This window comes from Anguilla anguilla, chromosome 13 (genome assembly GCF_013347855.1).
Source record: "Anguilla anguilla isolate fAngAng1 chromosome 13, fAngAng1.pri, whole genome shotgun sequence".
Classification (NCBI taxonomy): domain Eukaryota; kingdom Metazoa; phylum Chordata; class Actinopteri; order Anguilliformes; family Anguillidae; genus Anguilla; species Anguilla anguilla.
This window is the reverse complement of record NC_049213.1, coordinates 21,830,602-21,850,419: the sequence shown is the minus strand read 5'-3', so window position 1 is coordinate 21,850,419 and position 19,818 is coordinate 21,830,602. Positions and strand designations below refer to the sequence as shown.

The following is a 19,818-nucleotide window of genomic DNA, read 5'->3' as shown; positions in this document are numbered from 1 at the left end:
GAGGCTCATTACCGGAAACGGCCCCGCGCAGAGGCTGTAAAAAAATGTGTTGCTGTGAAGGGATTAGCCAGCCTGTCAGCCGCTCTTAAGGACCGATCTATGAGCTGCTAATGACGCTAATGTCAGATTGCATGTTTGGAGACCGAAAGCCACTGCTTGTCAGGATGAAAAGCGTTGCCCGGGGCCAGTTATTATTATGCAGTTTCCGTTTTCACTCGAGCTCCCTGCAGCACCTTTTAGACGAGGGCTAGAGTGTGAATTCCTTCTTTTTTCTTTTTTTTTTGCCACTGTGTACAATTAACCAAATTTTAATCAATGTCCCCTTATTTGAAAATGAATGTTTAAATTTATAACGTTTTGATTCCTTGATTAAAGTAGGGCGGTGAAATCAATGCTGCTAAATGCCTGTACTTTTTCTATGCTTTGTAGACTTAGTCCTGTCCTTCGGAGTTATGCAAGACAAAGTAACTCTGTCTTTAAAAAACATGATTTTAATTTTGGATTCAGTAAGCCGGCATGAAAATAGGAACATTAGTACATTATTTAGAGGGTTAGAAGTGAACTGGAAAGGAATATAGCCAGCAGTGGTGGAAACGAGAGTAGGATTTCTGCATGCATGGCAATGTGTAAGACCTTTAAAGGACTTTCTTCTTTGATAATTAAAAGAGAAGAACCTCAGTAACTTCTTTCTATAATTACTATAGCTGTACCCTTGTTTCCATGCATCAACTGTATTTTTTTACATATACCAGCAGATACAACAAGTTATCCATAACCAAATGTTTAGCATTGGATTGAATACATTCAAAATTGTTTCTTGAACAGTGAAATACTTACTATATACACTCCAAAGAGAAGCATGAGGTACAGAGGCTCAGTAGGACATTAGGACATGAATAATAAAAGTTCCTGTGTCCTGATAAAGTAATAATTTTATTTCACCAAATGGCAGTTGACATTTTGAGGCATACTGTAGGTCTCAATAAAAAATTCAACGTACAGGTTACGTTAGGTACCAATACAAAATTGATGATATGTATTTATGAGCATAATAGGCCACCGTTTATATTACATCTGGTTCTGCTTCTTTTCTGTGCTTTATTCACCATGGATGAGCATTGTTCCTAGATTTTTATCCAAATACAAAAAGTCTAATGCAGATCCTTGACCTCTGCCATTGATATCAGAAAATGCATATGTGTCATTTTAGGCTGCATTTGCACAGTGTTTTTGATTCACTAGAAATGTTTTGCGCATGGATTTGAGTTGGATTTACATAAATATACTCCCACACAGTTCAGAGGGGAAAAACAGATTAGTATTTGAAAGTGTGCTGTGTACTATATGTGTGTTCAAGTGCATTTAACAGTTTCCAATTCAATCGCACTTTACTTTGCTACACGACAGGGATTTTTCCCCCCTTGAAGAAGCATACAGTACTGCATGCACAATATTCAGCAATCTACATACTGTTAGACTTCAGTATCCAAACTGGCCACTATACTATATTGAGGTAAAATCACAAAATGGTTTCAAAGATTAATGACAAGATTGAAAATACATTATTTAATATTTAATATCCAACTGTGCAGGGACCGTGTTGATAAGACATGCAGTAAGAGGAGCTGTAACACAGATGTGAATCATTTGAATTCATGAATTCAATACAAAGTAAAGGGATAATTTGGAATGAGTTCATGAATTGAATGCCAAAAAAAGGTTGATCTTGAACTCCTTTTGAAATGCAGCAAGGGTTTAGATCTGCATTTTATTTAGCTTTTTTATAGTGGAAATGTAATTGTGACCTTTTTTGTTGCTTGAGGTTCCCCTGGGCGATGTGGAGTACTTTTCGATTGCTCCCCACAAAGACAAATATGTAACATTGAATATTTATATCAGTGTACTTGCAATAGGGTTAGGTCTTCAAAAATGTAGCTTGAGGGAGAGGAGAAGCATACTGCACTCAGTTTAGATTATACTTTAAAGGTTAAGCCGCAGCAGTGTTAGGACAGAGAGTTGAACTTCACTGGAAACATTTTCATTATGTTTTTCCAAAGCAAACAAGAAAAAAATGCCTCAAGGACTTTTGTATTGATTCCATCTGATTCTCGAAGTTTGTGGTGTGTATGCATTGGGTCATAGCTCTACCTATTTCCCACTTGTAAGTCAGGTTCTTTCTGATGCCAATCTCTGCCACTGCTTAAGGATACAGAGGCAGCTGTTTATGAGCTCTTCAAAGCAAAATGTCTCTTGCAATCCAAAACCGGGACACTGGTGAACACGCTACCTCTCATCAAGTTTATAACCTGACTGTGCTATGAGCATTCTGATGTGAGAGAAGTCAGACCAACTTCAGGAGATTTGCTTTGGTAAGAAAATCATTGGTGAGTTACTTTGGTTGATGCATCATCTCAGGTAGGTGGTGCTCTAACTCTGACAGCCCAAGTTTCCCAGAACTTCTGGAAGTCTCCCAGATGTAGGTCTTAGCTCCTGCACTTCTTGAAAACCGTATACATTGTCTTATAAATGGGTCACTATCAGGGCTCAACATAAACTTTTTGCCTCACTAGCCACTGTGGCTAGTGTTTTCCCAAAGTCACTGGCCACTCAGCATTTATTCAGGTTTTTCCATTAATTTGTCACCTGTATGTATGAGTGTTATTATCTCCAGTTTGGATAGACTCTCTTAAACAAGATGAGTCCACCTACTGGCCAAGCAGCCCTCAGTATATCCAATTTCTAATGGCGTGTAGTTTGTTAGGCTTGCATGAAAGAACACATATTGTTTCTCCTGCATGAATCCTTTGGCAGGATGACCTCCCACAGTGCAATGGATCATAGTTCTGTGAATTCATCATAAATTTAGAAAATGACATGTAACTTTCATTTTTAACAGTATGCACAAATGTGAATTGCAACTGGGGAGGACAGGGAAAACTACTTTTCTTGTGGGACAGGAGTAGGCCTGATTTTGAATGATAAATGTGGCATTGTGGGAAGTGTTTGACATGTTGGTGGGGTGAGGTATTTGACAAAAACTTCAATGGACCTCGATCAATGGATTAATAAACTAGTTAGCTAATGTAGTTACTTTCGACAATTGTCCAGACCTGCTGCTGCAAAAGATGGCAAGGGGAGAGCAAGGAGAAAAGGGGGGGGGGGAGTGACAAATAAGACATTTGTCACTCGTGCCTCATCCAATATTCTCCACTGCAAGACTTGTCTGCACAGATTCGATTGCCACAATAAAGGTATGTATATTTAGTGAAAGTTTTTAATTAAATGTGTTTATACGACCACTATGTTTATCAATCCTCATTATCAAGCGAGCGAGCTAGCTAACATATTTGGTTCACTTTAGCAAGCTAGCTGGCTAGCAAGCCTTTATGAAGTGGCAGTGAGCACATAAGCAGCGTAGGATCTACATTTCCAGAGGACATCGCTGTATTCTCAAATAAATAACCAGCCAAAATAAAATGGTGATTGAATGCATCACACATTTGTTTTTTTATCAGAGATGATATTAGCTACTATATGATGCTGTGTCGATAGCCAACGCGTTATTGCAAGCGAGTGTGTCATCTAGTCACGCGTCATCGTAGCAAGCTAACCAGACAGTAAAAACGCTGATAAAACACTTCTAACGTGGATCATTTTAAGCCATGTTATCTAGCTTTGTCGTGATAACATGAGAGAAGGATTGCTGTTGGAGAAGTGAATCAACCAACAGTTAGCGCAGGTAACCTGCACGAAAGCGCATTGTAGTTTTTTTCACGTATTTCATCCAGTCAATTTAATTTCATCTAACGTTACACTTGATTCACTCATTAGCTCCGCTAGATAATATCTTACTCTTTGAGATCATGTAGTAGAAATAAAAACTTACTGAGAATATATAATAAGAAATAATGAGGCTGTGTCAATAGCTAATGCGTTTTTGCGAGCAAGTATGTCATCTAGTCACGCGTCAGAGCGCAGTGTAGTTATTTTCACCACCAAATTCTTATGGACAGGGAAGCTCGCTAGATAAAGTCTTACTCTTTGAGATCATGTAGTAGGAATAAAATAAGAAAATAATTAATTTACTGAGAATAGATACTAAGAAATAATAATTACAAATTAATAACAACAACAATAATAATAATATTTATAAAAATACATGTTTGAAACTGGAAAACTGATTTTTTTAAATTTATTTTTTATAGATGGCTGGAAAAGAAAGGAGTAAAAGCAAGGTGTGGAGTTATTTTGATTTCACACACTTAAAGATGGTGTTAATATATATATATATATATATATATATATATATATATATATATATATATATTTAATTTAATATCATCTTTTACATTATTTTATCTAAAAAGTTCTTTGTGTGTTTATTTCTATTTTTATTTGTTTGCTTATAAGTTAAATGTTCTTAAATATAGAAATAAAATATAAGTTTTTCAAATTGATTTGAAAATGTTGCACTTTTTGACAAAATATCGGTCAAAACATCGGTAAGCGGTGGGCTAGGACTCTCCAAAATCGGGATCGGAATCGGACCCAAAAATCTGGCATTGGTCGGGCTCTATATAGTATTTTACTCCTCTAAACATCCATAATATCAGTTGCTTACCAAGTGTCCTTTTGGCGGCCCTAAATGGCCTTTTTGGAAACCTGCCTAGACATAGCTTAGAAAAAATAATGCTGAATGCTTATTTTTGGTGGTATTGTCATCATATTTGAACCCTGATTTTTTCAGTGTTGCGGCTGTGGCTCCCGTGTGTTTTGAAACCTACCAGGCACATTCACAGGCATCTCTATTCATTCAAAAAATAATCTTTTATGTGAGAAAATACTTCCACTTCCGCTGTGTTTGAGCTTCTGTTACTTTCTTTCAGAAACCTTTAGAGTAATTCTGACTCTAAGAAAATAAAGTCCCATGTGTTCCCTTTCAGAAGAGACCATTATGCCTGTAATCAAAAGGGCTCAAGAATAGTAACGGTTTAAATTTGGGAATGTCATTTTCAGGCTTGTTTTTAAAAAGGGGAGTGATACAGAATGGGTTAATACACTAGCAGACAATGCCAGCATTAGTGAAGGTTAATAAATGCGGTTTAACAGCTTCATTCACAGGCACCCTGATCTACAATGATGATATGTTTACTGGTAATACTCAGGATATGTTTCAGCAACAAACCATTAATCAGCCATGTCCCTCCCCCTTTCCATCTATTAATCATTCAAATAAATTAACCATCAACTACAGAATTATTTAATGATAATTAGAGGAATAATGGGTCAGCACTTCCTCCCTCTTTTTATTACACTTTTACTATTTCCCTTAAGTCCACTAAGTTGATAAATAACAGATGATAGATGTAGTTCATAAAAGGGTCAATATGGTGGGGGTGGAGGGGGTCCATAAATTGCTTGTGGAACTTCATACAAAAGTATTTCCTTTACCATCTCCAAGTGTTCTCCATCACCCCTCCCATACTATTGATTTTTTTGGTTATTTCCCTGTTCATTCCAGCATCTCCTCACAGGCGGAGCAATGCGGCTGATGTAAGGTTGGGGTGTGGGGGCGAGCACTTTGTCTAATGTCACTTACTCCTCGTGCCAAACCTCTCCCAGGAAGTGGGTTCTGCCTCACAGGCGTAATGCGGAGAGCAGCTGCTGATGTGGAGCCGGGGGCAGGTCCTGTCAGAGACGCACATTGCTTTTCAAACTTTCCTGACGACGGACTGCTTCTGTGTTTAGCCCTCACCCAGCTCTGCAGCAGGTATTTTTTTGTATGTCAACATTCTTGACTTTCGAATATGTTTATATGGACAATACATTTTAGCATATTGTTGTGTGGTGAACACACAGTTATCCCCAACAATGCGAGCTGCAGTCTGCTCATAAAACAGGATGACATTCACCCCAGAGAAACAGTAGTTTCTCTCAAGATATGAACGACACGCACATGCTTCTAATATTGTGCCTTCCATCGACTTTCTCAGCAAATGAGGTCGAGAGAGTCTCTCTGGGTCCCTTATGGCCTCTGTTCTGCCTAATACCCATTCAGAAAGAACTACTGAATTCACAGCAAGTCACTTTATCGCTCCCGAAATGGACACCCCATTGGCTCTGTGAAAGAAAGAAGAAAATACATGAAGACTTAAGGTGTGAATAGCATGAACCACACTGAAGCTCATATGTCCTTCCTATAGTATTGTACTCTCCACAATAGGAATGCACACTTGGAAACTGAGAACAGTAAACTGCCTGCCAGCAATCCCACAGTACATTGTTCACGGTGTTTCTAAATAAGGACACCAGCCTTTTTAAATGCAGATAAAAAAGTCTAAGTAAGCAATTTAGAAACAGGAACTAAATGAGATGCTCTTTGCATTTTTACTTTGTGATTTATTTTTCTTTTTTCCTTTTAAACTCTGCTTCTTCTTCTCCCATCCTGGCTGATTGTGTTTAAAAAGTGTGACCCACTTCATTTCTCTTGGTATGATTTTTCTTTTTCATGGTCTGTCGTTTGTTTCTCGTTTGCTTAGAGCAGACTCTCCCCTCATTATTTCCCTCTGTTTTTCAGTCTATATTTTATTATTTATTTATTTTTTTAATCTCTGATAATTGCAGCATAGCATCACCTTGGTATAACCTCTTTTTAATAATGAAACCTGTAATTTGATCAGCAGAGACCGAGGTTAAACATACATAGCACCTCTGGTGAGGTCGATCTTTTCCAGTCGGCATTTATTCCTGAGTAATCGGTATGTTTACATAAGGTGTGAAAAAAATGGTTGCTAAATAAATAAATAAAACTGAGTAAGGACCCGCAGTATGTCAATGAAAAGAGGAATCTCAAAAACCTCTCCAGTCTATTGGATTTGATTAATCTGTTGGTGGTCTTTGTGCTAATAGGGCCGTCACTTGAGATGTGACTGATGAGGAGGTGGGAAACACCTGCCTGCTGCCGTGTTGCGTCCAGACTCCACGGGTCGGGGGGGGGGGGGGGGGGGGGGGGGTCTAGTGATTTGTGTCACTGTTCTTCTGAGAGCTCTGCAGATCACATCACTGTGGAGACATCCCCCCTCCTTGCCCCCAAAGGCAGGAAACAGGTACCAACTACTGATTATTTCATCTTGACTGCTGCTGAAAGCATGTCAAAAGAATTCACCACCAAACGCCAAACCTCTAATTTGCAAATGGGGACTAGCTAACAAACATGGGGAAAGACTATTAATCATGGCAAGGACACATCTGGGTATGTCTGTGTATCTGCAACATGCTTCTGTGGAACTAAGACCACGTGTGTGTCACATGGTTTCATAAGAGCTAACATTCATCGCATGGCACCTGTCTTTTTTGAGGAGTGCCAGGCCTGATCAGAAGAATAACTTGGCCAATCAAGAATTTTCCAATTTTTGCTTTGAAAAACTCCTTTGTTGTTTTAGTAGTATGTTCGAGATCATTGTCTTGCTGTAGGATGAAGCGCCATCCAATGAGTTTGGAAGCATTTGCTTGAAAGTGAGCAGATAAGATGCTTCTGTACACTTCAGAATACATTCTTCTGCTGCTATCAGCAATTATATCCACAATGAAGACAAGTGAGCCAGTACCTGTGGAAACCACACACGCCCAAACCATAACACCCCCACCGCCGTGTTTCAGTCCGTAAGACCTTTTTGCAGAACTCTGCAGGCTCTTTTAGGTACTTCTTAGCAAACTGTAACCTGCCCATCCCGTTTTTGTGGCTAACTAGTGGTTTTCATCTTGCAGTATAGCCTCTGTAGTTCTGTTTGGGAAGTCTTCTGCAGTGTTCACTGACACATCCACGCCTGCCTCCTAAAGAGTGTTTCTGATCTGTCGGACAGGTTTTTGGAGGTTTTTCTTCACTGTGGTGAGAATCAACTGCATTGCAGAGCTGGCCATTGCTCTCTTTCAAAATGATGTTCTAAACAGTTGATTTTGATTTAGCCTATTTCTCTGACCGCTTTTTTTCTTTCTTATTTCTCAGCCTCATATTGGCTTCCTTTACTTTCACTGGCACAACTCTGGTTGTCATGTTGACTAACACCAATATCAGACTCCAAAGGCAATAAAAAGCATCAAGACTAGATAACAAAATATCTCTTATACCTACATTAAGGAAGCAACTGAAGACATCTGACTAATCAGAAACACATTTGAAGCCATTTGTCGCAGACAAATTCCATGGTGCCCTGGAATAGGGGACTATGTATAAAAAGTGCTGTAATTTCTACATGGTGAAACCAAAATGCATAAAAAAATACATAAAATACCATTTAATTAAAATGTCAATCTGTACTTTAACCACATGTGGATTGTTTGAATACAAAATTGTGGAGTACAGAAACTGAGTCTTTGGACTGCATTATGTTAATTGAAGATAGATGGAAGCACCTTTTGAAGAAAACTGTTCATGCATAGCAACATGGCATTGAGGCCAGCTAGTGAAGAGGGGTCCAGGCCAAAACCCTGGGGTATTTGAGAACATCCCTTCTTAGGGATGTGAGTTACAGTTTCAAATTTTGCCCACATATTCCAAATGCATTAATGCGATTCCAGTAAAATGAACCTGGAAAACCCACAGCAAGGGATTCTGCACACATTTTCTACATATGTGATCAAGTGGTTTTGAAAGCTAGTCATATTATTATTGTAATTAGAATGTCTGAGTTCTGTATTGATTCCTTTACAAATGTATTATTACAGACAATACTCTAATTATTCCGCATTCCGCGTTAAAAAACAGATTGGCTGGCAGGCACACACACACACACACACTCCTTTTTTGAACTTACAAGTTCCTGCTCTTTAACATCTGACTCATACTCACTAACAACCACTTGTGCTAGCAGATTGTTAAATTGCCAACTGCCCTCGAGGTTGTCAATCCTGTTAATAAGCAGGAAGAACCATCTACAAATCACTGTTACTTTCCTCTGCAAATTTTGAAATTTTTGTTATTACAATAGAATGGCCAATACCATTGATATAGAGATGTACATTACTTCAATGTCTGTGCATTTACGTGAGATTAAAACAAATCCATAGAAGGGAAGGCACATTTTATAATGAGCTTCATATGGAGTATAGCAATTAATGGAACAGCTACTAGACTATGTAGTAGAGGCTGAGATCCTCAGGGGTTCAAGTCCAGGCTAGATGCAGTGCTGGATACTCTCTACTCTGCACCCAACGGTAAGACTTGTGGGTCTGAATTAAGCTTAATCCATGTTCGAGAAACCGGGCCCTTGTGCCTTAATCAGGAAATCAGGATCGCTTTTTTCAACAAATCACTTGGGTTTCTCAGGCCCAGTCTCCATCCTACGTCCTCACAAACTTTTTTCCTGTCCACTGTCAAGCTTATGCAGAACAGAAGACATTGGTTTCAGTGTTTTCAGTCACGCATAATGTGGGACTGTGAGAAACAGCTCTGGATAATGAGTCCTCATAGTGCATGTGTCTACTTTTGCTCTATACGATATGTCAGTCACTCTAATAAGCATAGCCAGTTTGTATAGCCCTGCACAGACAAAGGCTATGTGGGTATAAGGACAAAGCAAGTTCAAGGCTATTAGCAGACTGTTTTTTGCTGTATTGTCACACCATATCCCCACAGCCAAAACCAGAACAAATTACACATTTCAGTGGTGATCTATCAGAGCTATATATGCATGTGGAATTGAACAACCTGGCAGCTGAGCCCCAATAGGGAAAAAAACACCATTATAATTACATGGAGTTCCCTGGGGATTAATGTATTAGCTATAAAGATAGCATGGCAATTGTGTGGTTTGTTCTTTAGGCAGACTTGTCCTGTGTGCATCTATCAAAGCAGGGTAATTTTCCCACCCTGTATTTCAACAGAAATTTTGCAATGAGTAACTGTTATCTCAATCAAAGTAATAACCCAACAGAATGAACTGCAGTTACCAGGCCTTTTCCTTCTCTGACTTCGGGAATAAATAAAAGGCTTAATTGTATCACTTAAAATGGAGGTAATTTCGAACATATATTTAAAAAAAGGCTTTGCTATTCACCTTTCCCCAATGACAAAGTGCTCTTCCTTCCTTCTTTGATTCATATCAATAGTTAAATTGAATTAAAGGGAAGCTAATTGATTGCAGCACACCGCTTTGGAACGGATTCCTTAATCGTTCTGTCAAATGCGCTGAAAAGCTTTGAAAACCAAAAAGGATTCCTGACAGCTGGGTGACTGGAGACCTGGTGATGAAACACAGGCGGGACTTTCGAGTGATAAACTGCAGTAATGAGCTCCTGCATATGAAATCCCCATCTCTGATGCAGTGAAAGAACTAAAATGTCAGAAAGTCAAAAAAATAAATAAAAATTTATTTTAAATAAAAAATTTTAAAATTTGAATTTATTTGTTCTCCAATATTTAGGAGAGCTTAAAGCCATACTATGCTTACATACATTTTTACTTGAAAATATTATAAAATAACTATGCTACGGCATATTTATGTTACTGGCAATCTCAGACTTGACACACTTTTGCCAAATTCCTGCTCCTTGGGCATGGTGCTCTTTTCTGTGTTGGGAGGGATGGGAGTGGCTACAGAGCCTGGGGTTTAGGATCAGATTCCAGCACAGTATTTGTTGCTGGTCAGTTGCCACAATGGCAGATGCTAAGCCTAGATACAGCGACGCAAAAAGACAGGCCGACAGGGCTTGTTCAGACCTTGGAATTGCTTTTGCTCAGTGGCCTCATCAAGGTGATGAAAAGCGACACAGAGTTGGCCTACTTTCTGTAAGTAATGCTACTTTTAGCTACGTACGTTAGGCAGCTAGATGCCTGAGGTTGAGTAGCTTTTGTATCAAATTCAAGATGTCCTCCTCCCTATGGGAACTACTGTTACTGTTTACAGTTGCAATTTAGCTAGCTCGATAATTCACCTGCATTTATTTCAATCTGGGGAACTGAATCCGATACAGCATGCTATCTAGCTAGCTACATGTAGCCAACTTTACTAACAAAGCTAACAAAGTTGCTGACAAAGCCTTCCATCCCCATCAGGGTTCACTGATGACAAAACATAGCATAACTGCCCATGCATTGGTACTTCACCTTTTCTTTCAATCAGGGGGACTGAATTAAATACAGCATGCATGCTATCTTGCCAGTTTCACTAACAACACAGATATTATTGGTAAACCAAACTAAAACACTTTGTCATATGTTTATTTGCTTGCCTAAATACATAATTAAAATGTGCTAATATAGCCAAAAAACAGTATTATTACTTAGTTTTGGACCTCTTTCCTTATCAATGCAATTGTGCATGGCTCTTATGGCTATAGTTTATGATATATTTTGTGGTGAGTAGCTCTGTGTGGGTCTAAAAAATGTGAATTATCCCTTTATATCATGTAAGTGGCCAAAATTTGAAGGCCACAATGCAGTTTCCATCCTAGTCAATATGCCCAAACCGTTTTCCAACCGGATGTACAGTTCAGTCCTGTTTATGTTTTAAAACATGCACGTAATATTTTGGTTATTTAAAAAAAATATGGCCTTTATTTGGACCACCAGGAGACTGAGATCGCTGTCTTGAAGAATGGTGGATGCTGGGAGATCTCATCGCAATGTTAATTTAAACCAATGTAAACTTCTGCAGTTTGATGATGTCCGTCACTTTTTTGTGTTTGTATCACAAAAACAGAAATAACAGAATTGGTAATTATCATCGGCTCGCGCGCTGCATGCTGCTGTAGATCATAAATGTTTTCTGGGGGAGAGGAGTAACACAAGCAGGCACACTCTCTCCAAGCGTAAACAGCATGCAGAGCCCCCTCATTTTAATTACAACCTTGAAGCTGTAAGTTTGTCAGTGCAGCCATTCAGATCACTCAGGCATGACAAGTCTTGGACGATAGCTCAAGGCTGACCTTGTAAGTTTTGACACACTGCATGTAATTTTAGATTTAGCCGTTATGGAGCAAACTCATATATTTCAGGCCCTTGGACTTCCTGGGACAATGGACACAGATTAACCTGAAAATGATTACCTAGATCAATATTTTGTCATGGACAATATAAATAAATTTCAGAGCCTCTCCCTCGGGGGTAGCTGTCGACCAGGCGAGCTGCCAAGAAGGCAATAATTTGAACTTTTTTATGTGACGGGCCACTGATGTCTACAGCCTTCAGTGCGGCGGGAGCCCGATGGTGTTGCCCTGAGGGCTTGCGTGAGATTAGAGGGGTCATAAGGGGTGTCCTTAAATGCATCCAGCATCCACCGTGGCAGGAGCCCCAATATAGTGAGTGCAGCAAGAGAAGCATATTCTGCAGTTACACCTAGCAGAAGCTTGCCATCACTCAACTAGACAGATGATATATTAAAGAAGAAGGGGGGGGAACCTTGTTGAAAAGCCTACTGTAATTAATTTATAGTGGTAACCATATTTCACTGTATATTTGTGTTTGAACCCTAGGTTATGAAAAGCAGTGCCGTTGGCAGCATTCAGACAAATATACTTTACAGATTTCAAGACAGAAAAACAAAGACTCTGCAAAATAATTACATTGCCACTGCCGACTTGCAGCTGCTGTACGAAATGCATCCTGCAGCTTGGGAAAAGACATGTAGTGGCTCCATCAGGCCTGCACATATACATCTGCACATTGTGAGAAATGGCTTGGGCCTACCTACCTGCGAGTCTATGGTTCTCGCTTGCCGCTCCACACACCTAGAGATTTGAAAGAACCGCTGAGCTAAAGACCACGGTCCCCAGCCAGGGGAACTAATCAAACCCTTGTTGCATCTCCGCGGCTGAGGTTTCATGTATTAAATCTTCTCTGAACTGCACTACATTCTCCCCTGCTGACTGACAGGCATCAGTCGTACTATCCATGTGACAGAACCACTGTTGCTGTGCAGGTTTGCCGTGGATTCCCGGCCCCTCCACTTTATTTTAACCCTCTGTGCTAATGGCCAAGGCCCCAGCCAAGAGAACTTGCGGGGCCGGTGTCACATTCAGCAGGGGACACGTGTGCTTATCACTCACGCCCCTGAACTCCGCTGCACATCTGCGTCCTGTGAAGAATGGCTGAGGTGTACCCGATTCCTGATTAATTCACATGTCACAGATTTCCCCCCATCACGCTGATGGGATCTGCTGGCTTTAAGGAGAGCTTAGGAGAACAATCAATACTGCTGAGCGAGAGGAGCAGGCTTCATGTTTCTTGCACCTTGCACACGCAGGCACTTATCCCACGTAACACCATTTATGAAGACAATCTTCCCCCATCTTTTTACCCAGTTACCCATCTTTCATTGCGTGCTGCAGCTTCCTTTAAAAAGGAAAAAAAGGTCTAGAATGGGATTCTTTTCATCCACTTCCCCCTTTCTTTTTTGAAATGGAAACTCCATTACCTTTCATTCAGCCTCTGCCAGGATAGATTTTTTGTCTTTTACTGTATCTTGCACAATACAGCATCAATATGTTTTTTTACAAGCTTAATTTTCCCCTGACTCTCAGACTGAATGACGCTCACAAAGCTCCAGTAACAATGGATCCAAATGTACAGATTTGCCTTTGATATACCTTGAGATAATTATATCACTTAGACATCTTTAGATGAAAGGAAAGGGTTACTGCTAGGCTATACTGTAAAGTTGATGGTGGTTCAGATGATATGAATCTATTCACTGTAAAGAGCTTTGAAATCATGAAAGGGGCCAGTACAAATGTAATGCTTTATCATTATAATCATTGAAAGGATGCTTGATGCTAAACTTGAATGAACAGGTAACATCAATGACTTTATGCAGATTCGTCATTGAAATCTCCAACTTGCAGGAACTCGGAATCAATGACTACCAATCTCCAGCTTAGTTTCCTGTTCTTTGATATAGGATCTGAATTTAAATTAGAGTAGTCTATAACATATATTGTCTGGAGACTGATGGGCTCTCTCATGAAGCAGATATCATGTCTTTTCAAAATGCTGTGATTGAAATGAGGAGTGATCACAGTGGTAAGTCACTGAAATTCTGCTTGAAGGTTCTGGAAGGCTGTTTATGTGCTCTATGGACAAATCAATGGCATCTTGATAGTATAACTGAATTCTCTTCTTTACCCGACCTCCACTTTAAGTGCAATGTTCATTGTCACTGAACAAAAGTCGCAGAAAAAAATATTTTCCACTGAGGACTACAGCTGCCTCAGATTTCAAACATTTATTTCACTGAGAATTTTTATAGTTCTTGAATAAAAAACAATCAAACAATTGAGAGATTGTCCATCAAATAGTTGTTTCCTGCACTTTCAGCTGTGTGATTACGGGAAAAAACCTTTACTGTTCAAATCTGAAATGTGCAAACTGCAAGGAGGTTGAAAGAGAAAAGAGAATGCATTTTTAAAATTAGTGACTGTCACATAGGCTATGTATATCTTTGTAGACCTGAGAATTCCCAGAGTTGTAGTTATAAAAACCCAATCAACCCCTTTTCGTCTGTTTCCTAGTGTCACTAAATACCCATGATTCCCTTTTCTGACTCTTCCACTCAGCTGGTTCATGATCCCAAAGTTCTGCTACACCAAACGACTTCTCACTGGCACTTTTACTTAATCTTTGGAGGTAATACCACCGCAAGAGTTTAATTACACCCCACTTCTATTTGCATCTCAACTCTGACTCTCCACATTGATCTATGATTATGAAGCTGAGATTTTGGAGGCATTTTCAGACCCACCCTCGATGTTGTTTTGTTACAACCAATGAATTAAGGTCACTGGAAACATGTTTATATTTTCCCATCAACTTCCTTAAACTTTTAATTCCATTTTTTTTTAGTTTCAGTGACCAGGTGTCTGTACTCTCAGCTGTCCAGACCCCACTGGTTTTACACTAGCAAATAAAAGCACCAGTTGAGCTCACTGAAGTCACATGTCATGAATGCAATTGGCCTTAAGATATACATTACATCTAATTAACAACAATGACCAGCTCATTACAGTACAGCGGGTGCAATTACAGACAGAACTAAAAACAGCATAGGCAGTGGATCCCTGGGACAAAGTTTGAAAACCCCTAAGTGTCATCCGGAAGGGAGAGCGGAAGATCAGAGAGGGCTATGCCTCCTCTTTGGATGCTGTCAGCTGTGCCTGTTGCCACCCACAGCCAGGGAGACCTTCAGCTCCTGGGACAGCACCGGCCTCATGCACAGGCATGCTCATCTGATGCTGATCAGCAACCAGCTCAAGTGCTGTCCATTGCCTTTGTCTTTGTTTTTTGTTTTTTGAAAGATTCCAGTCCTCTGTTCTGCATGTTTTCCATAATCTCCCCACCCCTCAAAGAGGTGTAAATAAAAGGTGGTAGGTCAAACAGCAGTCCATTCACCACCTGACATGGACTTGGTGGCAACCCTCAATACTGCTGTTACACCCTGTACTGTAATAATTGGAAGTTGTGATCGCCCTTCCTCTTGCTCATCTGAGCATGGTTTCTGTGAAAAGCATTGTCATGCTCACTCTGAGTGCTCTGCAGTGACCTTGAGTTTTGCAGTGTCATTTAATACACGGCCTCTGTAATGGAGCTTCAAAGCTGTTTACCAAAACTTGACCCTGATATGACAAATGCCCTGAAGCTCAGCAGAGACTTCTCCTACATGCCATAAAACAAGCCCAAGCCGTCTTCTTTTATCCTCAGCCAGAAAGTTTCACATTCTTTTTTTTTTTTTTTTTTTACATCGTAGATAACTAGTAACTTGAATTTAGTATACTTAATACTTAAATACGGGGATCTTGGCAATGTCTTAGTTTAGTAATTCCGAACAGTGGCTTCTGAGAAGGGGTGAGTTCAGATTATGGGATACACACGCAGGATATTTTATACATTTGTATACATTTCTAATGACCTGCCTGCTTTGTAATAAAATCTAACTCCAAAGTAGGTTGTCCATCATTTTTATGCATCCACAGGTTGAACGCCTGTATAGTACCTGATTATGATTATTTTTTTTAATGATGTGCCCAAGGAAGTACCAGCACACTATAAATTGATATTTATGTTTGTACTTGTGAATAAAGGTAACACAATTAATGTGTTTGTACGTACAGCCTTTGGAAGCATATTGTTAGAGGGTTGAAGCTGGCAGTATTTCTATGAGTGTGAGTGTGTGGGGCTGGCTGGCGGGGGTGGAGGGGGGGTACAGTCTTGATAGACTCTTCTCTAACACACAGAGGATGTCCTACTGTATATTCCAATAGATATCACGCAGCACACACAGAATATTTTCAGCTTTTAAGAGTCAAATCAGTACACAATAACCACTTGTTAGTTGATTCTATTTGGGCACAAGTTCGACTTCAGTCAAACCCTTCAAACATTAAATGTTATACTATTTTTTATTTTATTGCTAGTATTTATTCTCCATTTCCATGCAAGGCTAAATAATACTTGCACATATTCTATTAACTTTTTTTTCATTCTTTGTGGAGTGAATGAAATCAAGCATTTAACCAAGATTGAAATTTCCAGCCATCGTAAGGAATGCAGACATAGACATTCTGCCATTTTAACACTGTAAAATACTGCACACTCATTTACTGTACTTTTACTAATACCAATTAATGACAAGATTATTATTCATTCTACAGGGGTAGTCTTGGCCAGTGGCCTTGTGGCTGGAGTGTTGAACCAGCCACCGGAGGCTTAAGGGTTTCAGTCCACAGAGTCCTGTTGAAGACTTTTCACGTGGTATATAGTGATTCTTTGTCTGGCCCGCAGCATGAGAGGGCAGTGCTGCTACTGCAGTAATGTCCCACAGCAATGGATGTTGTGGGCTGCCCATGGTTTTACACACATGATGTCACAACACCCAATATTTGAATGAGCCAGACTTATGACATGACAGCTTTCATTCTTTTACAAGAGCTAGTTTGAAAGATGATTTTCTTCAGCAGTCAAGACATTCCCAATGCCACTGTTTGTCAGAAAACAGACAACTTTAAAAACATTTCCTCAGACAGGACATGGCATTTTGGACGTAGAGGATGCTGCACGTAGGGCAGTGGGCAGAATGAATCACTGTTATTTTGCTCATAGAACTTTTTCCAATGTGATTTAAAATGTTGAAATAAAAAGGTCAAAGTCATTTTTAAGGCTCAAAATGAAATGTAGTCCTGTACTGGAAATTTCAGCTTTTAAAAGGTGAATGCTCTTTGCTGGAGGAACACATTTCACATCTCAGTGCGCGCGCCTGTCCAGTGTGTTAACCTCTTCTTTTTCTGCAATGCACCGCACCCTTTTTGCTCTGTTCTCATCCTCATGTTTAAGGATAACACACTTTGGAAATACAGAGTTTCTATTTTACTGCATCTTCTCAAAGTGTCAAAATGGGACACTCAGGCCCAATGTCCTGTCTAAACAAATGTGTCATGTTCACTCACAGCCAAAGAGTTCCTTCTAGACTAGTACTGTGACCTTTCCAGCACAACCATATTGTCATCTGAATGGTGTCTGGCCTCTTACATCTTGTTAAAAAGTATAATTATATATTTATGATCTAAAAACCAAAACAGGCAGGATCTGAATAAATGCAGTTTGAGAACAAAACTGCCTAAGATATATGCATTTATTGATTCATTAAATACATTTTTTTTAAATCCCCACCCACATATTCCACTGTATTGTGATCTTGTGGTCTGTCACTCTCACTTGATACAGCTGTTGCAACCAGTTTGCCTCTGTAACATTGTCAGACTGAGAATAGTTATTGATTTCCTAACATTCCTGTTTCATACTTGGCTGATCTTGGCTGACTATGTATGATTGGGTGCTCCCTGGAGAGGTAGGAAATAAGGCAGTGCCCACTTCCCGAGCTAGCAGGAGGGGTCTTCCTCATAAAGGTTCAGTTCGGGCCCTATGGAAGCAAGCCTAGTCCACTAGCAGATTTCAGAGCCAGCACTGTCAGTCATTTCCTTTCTACTTCCCCTCCCTTGGGGTGAATAAAAAAAGGAGGGAGCTGCCAAAGGTGTCTCTGTGACTATGCGCTTCGCTGTGCGTCCAGTTAGCACTCGCCGCTGAGTGATGGAGAGACAGGCAGTAAAGCAGCAGCTCCATGTTGACTAGCAACATCTGTTAACACAGGGCAGGTCACATCTGAATAGATTTAACAACGGCACTGAAACAACATGGGTCTTATGTGGGTCCTGTTTACAGTAGTGCCTCCCTTCAATTTTACAGCTCACCAACCAAAATGGTAGAGGACAAAAAGTGTGTTGTCATAGATTTAACAGAAATGCAGAGATGAGGGAGGAGGCATTTACAAAATGACAAAATTTTCCTTCTTGGTAATTCCATGACCAGAGGGACTAATTAGACTTTTTTTTCTTTTGCGTCTGCATGGACTGTCTATGTCAATCTGTCCCAGCTCCAAGTGCACTGTGACGTGCGTCAGGGGGGAATCTAATTGGTCAGTTAACATTAGTTGACAGATCAATTTAATCATATCAGTTCAAATAGAAGGGTCAGGAAATGCTTAGGCTTGCGTCTGGGCTCTGAGGCATCAGTCAGCTGTAATGCTTGTTGATGGCTTGCTTTCACTTCGGGGCCAGACGTGTCTGCCAGACTGCAGGACGGGCCGTGCAGCATGTGGCTGTCAGTACGCATTCAAACACAATGGCCAGACGTGCTGGTCGATGCACTTGGTGCAAATACATCTACGTTATCTAGGTGTTGGAATATGCTGTGTGTATTCTGAAATGGATGCGTACTCTTTTTTATTATTATTTCTATCTGCTCATTCTGACTGAGATGTGTTTTCGTGCTATTTGCTATTTCATGTAAGGGCACAGACCTCTTTGCCAATTAGATGTTAAGAGGTGCATTTTTGTACAGCAATGTTTTATTCACCTGTAATCCTGTGGGGGTCACAGATCACGCTTCCTGGTTGCACATTCTGGGTAATGTGCACTGGGGCACAACTGTTATGTGCCAGGGACAGGAAATGGACTCACAACACTGGGCTAAGTGAAGTCTGACTGTCTGCATCAGGCCCTTGTGATTCCGGCTGGTTTATTTATGTACCTGTTGGTTTTATGATTTTCTGAGCCTGCTTTCATAAATGTGCCACTGCTGTGTCAGAGGAACAGTACTTTATTGCTGGGACACTGATACTGACAAACATATTAATCATTTGTGTGAAACATAGGGGGTGAAGAATGTTTAAGGATAGAATTAGAACCGAGGCGCTCTAGTGAATGTGTTCAGTTCAACATGAGCCTTTCTGTCTGTGCTGGTTAGGAAATTCATTATATTTTGGATGTTTGCGTTCAGGTAGAGGGCTATTTGTTTTCACGGTTTTCAATGGTTTCACAGGTAGCACAGCACAAATTGAATCAATTTTTCTGCTTTCTTCCTTTCTCCCATTAAACAATTGAAAAAACCTAATTTAAGACAATTGTGATGCCCAAGAGTTCTCACATGTTGGAAACCATTAAGTGGAATCAAGGTTAAAGTCATGATGTATACAACACAATAATATCCTTGGCAACCCCTAATTCTCGACTGAGAGATTGGGGCCTGTTTGGATGATCTGGTTAGCTCGGTGCTAGCACAGACACAGCTGTTGCTAAAGACGCTGGATATTTTGGAGCTGTGTAGAGTGGTGCAAGTAAGTTTGTGCCAAAGTGGATATTTTCATCCTCATTGTGTGAGGACTTGCAAAGTGTAGGTAGAATGGGAGCTATATCAATTGTATAAAGGTGTGAATTGGCGTTTAGCAGAAATGCTCAGTGTAGTGATATTTTGCAAACAGAGCTGCAATTATGCAT

General features: G+C 40.0%; 1 protein-coding gene across 3 annotated transcripts in view; it reads left to right on the top strand.

The window, feature by feature from the left end:
* LOC118211455 (metabotropic glutamate receptor 7) overlaps positions 1 to 19,818 on the top strand; it is a 190,862-nt gene that overhangs the window by 77,966 nt on the left and 93,078 nt on the right. The gene's annotated exons all lie outside the window — the stretch shown is intronic.